The sequence below is a fragment of the Halichoerus grypus genome, chromosome 6, assembly GCF_964656455.1.
Source record: "Halichoerus grypus chromosome 6, mHalGry1.hap1.1, whole genome shotgun sequence".
In the NCBI taxonomy this organism is placed as follows: Eukaryota; Metazoa; Chordata; class Mammalia; order Carnivora; family Phocidae; genus Halichoerus; species Halichoerus grypus.
This window is the reverse complement of record NC_135717.1, coordinates 85,258,387-85,266,098: the sequence shown is the minus strand read 5'-3', so window position 1 is coordinate 85,266,098 and position 7,712 is coordinate 85,258,387. Positions and strand designations below refer to the sequence as shown.

Genomic DNA, 7,712 nt, shown 5'->3' with positions numbered 1-7,712 from the left:
GTGTTAAATAATAATGGTGATAAACTCATTTTGGTGAACACAAAATACATAGAATCACTATTTTGTTTCATTTTGGTGGTAATTTTACATATATAATCATTAACATATTAAGGAAATAATCTACCATTCTAATTCACTTAGTTTTCCCCTTTTTCTCCTCTTCCACCACCTTCTCTTGCTTCTTCTTAAATCAGAAGTAGCTATTTAAGTCTATCAAAATTTTTCCCTTATCTGTGAGGATACCAGATATAATTATCCAGAAAGACATACTTAGGAAATGAATAGAGGCTAATCCAGTAAAACATGGAGAGGAAGTATGATTATGGAGTAAATGTTAGAAGTCCTCAGTTGCCTAAGTTTCCAGGAACATGAAATTTATATGAAGTTTGTAGTAGCACAAAGAATGAATGCTACTAAAAAGAAAGCTAAAGAGAAATCAAGTAGTTTTTAAGCAAAAAACACTGAAGCATTTTTTTTTTTAAGATTTATTTATTTATTTGAGAGAGCGAGAATGAGAGAGAGTACATGAGAGGGGGGAGGGTCAGAGGGAGAAGCAGGCTCCTCGCTGAGCCGGGAGCCCGATGCGGGACTCCAGGATCATGACCTGAGCCGAAGGCAGTTGCTTAACCAACTGAGCCACCCAGGCGCCCCAACACTGAAGCATTTTTAACCAAGTTGCATAACATCTGAGTTAAAAGTAAATAAGAAATGATTTTTTACTAATATCTTATAGGTGCGCGCTGAACAGCTTGAGGGAAGAGACAAGGTCATTATTTCTATATCCAGTATCCTATACAAACATAATAGCAAAATTAAGGTAGATATTAATTGAATTTAAAAATTGCTATAATTTACAGGATTCAACGGAGGTACTCAAATTATGCAGTTACAAATTGTATTGGAAGCACAGATAGTTCTTGTTTTCCATGGTTCCCATAGCACAGATTTCAGTGATCATGGTTCACTTAAATAACACCAGTCCCCCAACAACATAGTTCAGTTTTCATTTACTACAATATATTGTGAGTAATTGCATAAAGTACAAACATTCCTGCTACATAAGTAACAGATGCTCATTATGATAAATGACCACTCTTGTCTCTTCTTTCAAGGTCTGTCCATGATTGGTCACTGAGAATCTCTTATTCCATTTACATATTGTTAGTAAAGCATACAGTTGTTTTTCCTCTTTGCTTCTCAGTTGTGGAGATACTTTAGACAAGATAATTTAAATTCTAAAGCACTTCCACTGATTCTCGTAGGGTCTTGAGATAAAATGTGAAAATTTGTTATACCACCAAATACAACTTCATTAATCTAAGGAGTTGTTTAAGCTTTTAAAACCTTGTAGACTATTGAATGGAGCACTGGGTGTTACATGCAAACAATGAATCATGGAACACTACATCAAAAACTAATGATGTAATGGGTGGTGATTAACATAACATAATAAAAAAACACAAAAAACCTTGTAGACTATTGATACTCCAACTGGAGATTATGCAATTTCTTTAGCTGAGTTTTAGAAGAAATAGTATAGAAAGTGTAAGCTGAAAATACTCAAACATCTTGGCAGGAGGTAACAGAATATCCTTATAATAGACAAGAGCTTTTTCCACACCATGCAAATGACTTTGCAGAATGTGAATTGAATTGAAACAGAGTTAAAGACAAAACAGCTGTCAATGATACTTCAATAACAAAAAAATTTTTTAAAAATTAAAAGATAATAAAAAAGAAGAAATAGCTGACCATGAGAAAATTGATACAACCATCATTTCAGAGTCTCGGAGGACTCTGAAATTCCTGAAAAACTGAGGAACTTCCTGAAGACAATTTTCTTGGCACAAATGAGGAAAGGAGTTGTGCTGGAGGAGATGAAGCTGCCTTCAGGAAGTGATGCCAGCAAAAAACTTCACATTAAAGGAACTGTTGGAAATCTTTCATGTCTTTGACATCACAAAGGCTAAACAGTTAAAAGCTGATCCTAACTTAGAAAGAAGTAGGACAAGTTGCCAAGGCATGGAAAAGATGTTCAACCTGTATCGTAAGTTCTGTCACAAAAAGGAGTTGTAGCACTCCTCTTGCTGCTCTTGATAAATGAGAGAAACCACTTTAATCCTCAATGTTTCTAATATTTTAAATTAAAACATACCACATAATATTATTTTACTTTTTTTTCACTTCCCTACACATTTAACCAATGGCAAGAAGTTTTTAATGTTTTGACAAAAAAAAGTTTTAAATGTCATAAAACAATCAAAAATGTTTCTCTTGGATTCTGAGATCGATTGTCCAAAGTTTCAGCTTACATGGTCATCTTTATCTTGTACGCTATTACAGTAAACTAGGAGTGTTTGCATTTAGCTACAATTAAAAATTTGATCTAGCTACTTTATTTTCACAAATGATAACTACTAGGGTTATTAGATTTTCCAATCATTTCATTTTCTTTGAAAGTTACATGTTTCCAGCAGTTGACATATTTATTGGGGTCACACCTGTAACCAAAAAAAAAAAAAAAAATGAATTGTGTGCTTTAGTTTGAAAAATAAACAATTACCTAAGAGTCCAATCTATTATTGCCAAAACTTATTCTTTTCTTGTCAGATTATTTTAGTTAAAAGAGACCAAAGTGAAAATAACTATGGTGATTCACCAGAACCCTCAACTGTCTAGGGCCCAAAGCTACCTCTGGGTCTTTCCTTGACAATTCCACCCAAGAGGTCGTTGAAAAATCTGGGTATGCCCAGGACACTTCAGATTCATGCCCGGTGTCTTAATGCAATTATCAATAGTGATTCCTTTTATTCTCAAAGTGTTCAGGTTTGGACAACAAATCATATAGTTATGGTGATTCCCATTCTATTTTGTATCACACAGGGTAATATCCTTGACCCTGATTTGACTTTGTCTTTGTACCTTCTCTCCATTCCTTAGGGCCTTAGGAAAGCGTAGACTAGGAGTGTGAAAAGAAGGACAGGGAAGCATAACAGAGTTTCTGAATTTCTACCTTCTGGGCTCTCAAATCCATGAACTCCTTCTATATTGAACAGGTATTTTGCTGAAAAAGAACTGCCTGAGCTACAGGCAAATGCTCTCAGAAATATTTTACCTTCTTTTGATACATTTTGACCACATATGGAGGATGGCTGTCAGAGAGACATCTTCAAAATTAACATACTGGATTTCCTTTATCATTGACAAGAAGCAAGTGACAGGTTAACTCACATGTCACAATGCAAAATTTTAAAACCCTTTCTTCTTCCTGATTTCTGTTCTTGAGAGAACAATTCAGATCCATCCAGGGGAAAGGTGATGGAAGACATTTAAAGAACAGCTATAAATGAACAAACCAAAAAACATCAGTTACTGCTCCTTTGTACCAATGGGAGCTAATTCAAATGCTACAGAATCAGATTCATATCATCAAAATTCCACTCAATAATCATTTCATTTCTTGTTTCCTTGTCCCCTTTCCCTCAGTGGAATTTTAAAACCTTTATTCTTCTCAAGCTTCCTTTTAACACCCTCACACTCTAACATTGAGCAGATGATAGGCAACAAGAGAAGTCATCAGATGAGCTAAGTCCCCATTCCTCCAGACACCACCATGCCTGTAGAGGCAGAGGTTCCACATTGACTGTGGAGTGGGTTCCCATTCATTTAGGACTAGCCTTTCCAATGAGGCCCTCCACTCTTTTCCAATTTACCTATCTCTATCCTACTCTTTAAATCTTTCCCTCTTTGTTGGGCCCTACTCTTCCTGGTACTGTAAATTTTTCTTGAGATATAAAAGATAGCTTATCTTCCATTAACTTTCAAGATGCTTAAGAGAAAATCTGGAGTTTAAACTTGATTTTATTGTTTCTTTGTCCTTTGGATTTCAAGCCATTTCTAACTATCTCCTTTGAGCACTGTCTTTTATTTTTTTTGGTATATGTAACATAATAATTGCAGTTTAATAATTTGTTAATTACTGATTTATTGTCTTGATTCACCTTAGATTATAAGCTTCTCTAAGATTTATAAGGGTATGGATTTTTGTTATATCCTCAGCATGTAGTCCATGCTGTAGACCTGAGTAAACACTTAAGCCATATTTTTTTGAATAATAATGTTATCAGTATGTAACCCATATTACTTCATTTGTAACATTCTTGCCAGAGTTGTTTTTTAATTGTCAACTAACTTTTTACTTTTAAACATATCTTGGGCTTTGCAGGTAGGCAAACCAGGCTTTGAGACTTCGGTCTGCTACTTATTCATGTGACCTTAAGAAATTTACTTATCCTCTATGAACTTCAGTTTCCTAACCTGAAATTTAGATATAATGGAACTGATATTGCAGATTGTTTTGTGCTTAAATAAAACATCTTTTCCAGTTTGTGACTTATAGTAGGCATGTAATAAATAAGATTTGTCATTACCTGTATGTATTATTTAGCCTCCTGGAGGTGTTTTCAGTGTTAATTACATTATTCTTGAAACTCTTCTCTCCATTAGCTCCCATGGCATCACACCTTCTATTGTTCCCCTTCTTTCTTTACTCACTTATTCTTAAACACCTGTGCTAGTTTTCCTAATTTCCTGCCCCATTTATAGTGTGGATATCTAGGATTCTATCCTTTGGCTTCTTCTTTTCTTAATCTACTAATTTATTTTGGATATTATCGCCTAATCTATAGATCAAAACTTACCAGGCTCAAATTCCCCTTGTACATAGTAAAAGTACATAGTAATCGTTAGTAAATATTTGATAATGACTGTTTAATAAAATTATGTGTGGGCAAATTTTTAAAATCTTCAATACAGTCATCTCCCATTCAGCTCCAACCCCAAAGGCATTTTATGTCCATGTCATTCTCACAAGCACCATAAATTTGACCTATTAAAATTTACACTTAATATCAGTCCCAAACACAAAAATACCATACGTATAACTGATCATTTTTTCTTGTGAATAAATTCAAGACAAAAAACTTAAATTCTCATAGTCTGCTCTTTCCTTCATACCTCATCTCTAATTAGGTTGTGGCATGAAACAATTTTATTTTTTCTTAATTCCTTAACTGTTTTTTAACTGTTTCTCTTGATTCAGATGTCTCTTTTCTCAAAAACGTAAATTAGCAAAATAATATGCTAAAATCATGAAAAATCTCCTCTATGACATTCTAAGTACTCCCTTTGCCTACAGAAAAAAAACCCCCAATTTTTAAAAAAATCAAGATATTGAAAAACTTGTACTTCAGCCAGGCTTAAGGTGTTTTCAGTATCATAAATGGATATACAATAATGAGCAAGACATGTTTTCTATCTCCAAGGAGCTAAAACTCTAGCAGAACACACACACACTCATAGCTGTTAACTAAAAATGTAATGCTGTGGGAATATGAAAGAGAAAGACATTAATTGAGTTTCGTGTGATGGAAGCAAAATTTTAAAGAAGCAATGAGGCTGAAACTTGAAAACTGAATTGGATTAATCGAGTTCAAAAGAGACAGAATAATAATTCAGGTAATATAACTATAAAGGGCAAAAATCACAGAGGCATGAACCACATTCAAGTAAATGCTAATGACAAAATCTGGTTGGTTGAAGCATGCTATATATACATTAAACAAACATATTGTGCTGGATTGTAAGGGTTTTAGCATTCTACAGTTGGAAATTGGTATTTTTTTCTACACTCAAATATTAAGAAAAGCAACAGCAAAATAATCATGAGCATTGCAGTACATTTACCTGATTTGTTTCTTTGCATTTTAACTAATAACATTAATTAGGGTAGTGATATGTGACGATAAGATAGGTCATATGCAGGATTGTGCCAAGTACATTATGGCTGAGAGTATAATTTTTCATCAGTGGACAACAACTCTAAGGGACAAGAGAATGCCATGATTTAATTTGTATCAATGGCCAATTAAAATATGCCTCACAGCTGGAAATAAATCATTGCTCTCTCCTTTCTGATTCTACAAGAACCAGAAAACACAGGGAATAAGAAATACCAAGGAAATAAAGTTCCTTAGCTTACCTGTTGTGATAGGTCTCATGGACTGATCACTCTTAAAATTGTACATACTTGCCATTTGAACCTGTGATAGCAGAATTCCCCAATAACTCTGCTCAAACGGGGGGGGGGGGCAAAAGTAAAGGGCATGAAGGCTATTTATTAGGAATAGCCAAGGACTAAGGTTGTCACCCAAATTCTCCTTACTTGTATCTTAACAATACTAAAAACTTTCTGTAGATGTCCCCCAAATCATAACACAGACCTGGGTTTGGTTGCAATTTGTCTTATTGCCCATATTCATCTGGTCATGACATTGGCTTCCATTTCCATACCACATACATGACTCCGAACATGAGTGAAATCTGACATCTGGAAAACACATGAGGAAGGTCTTTAAAGATACAATACTGATACACACATAAGCATAATATGTATGCACAGATATACTATAAATTAGCATATATATCAGAATTTACAGCCATTTGCATTACCTATTGAAATGACTAACCAACGTTACATATTGAGTGTTATGAATGCTTGTAATATGAGAGAAGGAAGAGAATGGGATCTGAAAGGGAATGGCTATTTTATTATAAAACTGTATCAACTCAAAGGAATCTTATAATGCACATCGATAGCCATTGTATTACAATTATTATATAAATTATTCATTGCCACTGAATTAAAATGGAAATTATAATTAATTTGTGAGATATATATATATATATATATATATATATATATGTAAGCTTTTTGTAAATTCCGGTGATATGGTCAGAGGCTTTCTAAAGAGTGATCTGGAAACAGTGTGAGGATGTGTTTAATGGAAGAAGCTTGGAAGGCTGGAACTAGGAAGTTACTGAAATATGGGTAAGAGGTGATGAGAATGTGACCGTATCACTTCTCCATTAAAAAAAAATAAAATAAATAATGAAATGGAATGGGATTTGGATCTGGAATAATCTGAAGACAGAAGGAAAATCATAGTTGAGAGGAAGAAAAATGATGAAGGGATTATTAAAAGCACTCAGAGAAAACTTCAATATGTTTGGATTGCTGCAACAAGACTATAGTCTATCTCTAGTTTGCTAATTTTTTTTTTTTTTTTTACAGAAACCTTATCACCTCCTTGTTTCCAGTGATCTTTCTATCAGACTCTGCTTTAAGTGGTCCAATATTTTTCTGCAGCTTTCAGGGGAAAATTCAAACCCTCCCCATTATCTATGGGAACACTCATGACACTCCAATCTTATCTATTAGTTCACTTAGCTTCCTGTCAGCCATTCACTTTGAATACCTTGAATTTTCTGAGCACCCCATGCTATCCGTCACCAATTTTATCCCAATATGCTTCCACTCCCAGCATTGAATATTACACCCCCACCCAATCTCAATTGTTTCTTCCAACTATATTGTTTCTTGCATTACATATTTATGTTTACGGACACTTATTACACTGAATTGTAATTTTCTGTTTAGTTGTCTGCTTCTATCATACCATGAGTTACTCAAGACAAGGGATAATTATTACTGTTGTGCATAAGACTTAATATTCTTGAAGGTCTCCCAAGTGTTGACACATAGTGTGAAGTTTCTTTCTTTCTTCTTTCTTTCTTTCTTTCTTTTTCTTTCTTTCTTTTTTTTTCTCTTTCTTTCTTTCTTTCCTTCTCTTTCTTTTCCTTCCTTCCCTCCT

At 34.1% G+C, this 7,712-nt stretch overlaps 1 long non-coding RNA gene across 2 annotated transcripts; it reads right to left on the bottom strand.

The window, feature by feature from the left end:
- Positions 1-435: 435 nt before the first annotated feature.
- LOC144382345 (uncharacterized) lies at positions 436-7,616 on the bottom strand. 2 transcript variants are annotated; one of them, XR_013449079.1, is made up of 4 exons: positions 7,551-7,616; positions 6,282-6,388; positions 3,116-3,340; positions 436-2,501 (listed from the first exon to the last, which is right to left on the bottom strand). It is a non-coding gene; the product is annotated as an uncharacterized LOC144382345 (long non-coding RNA). The 2 variants fall into 2 exon arrangements; XR_013449078.1 differs by having other exon boundaries at positions 438-2,501; positions 3,232-3,340.
- Positions 7,617-7,712: the final 96 nt, after the last annotated feature.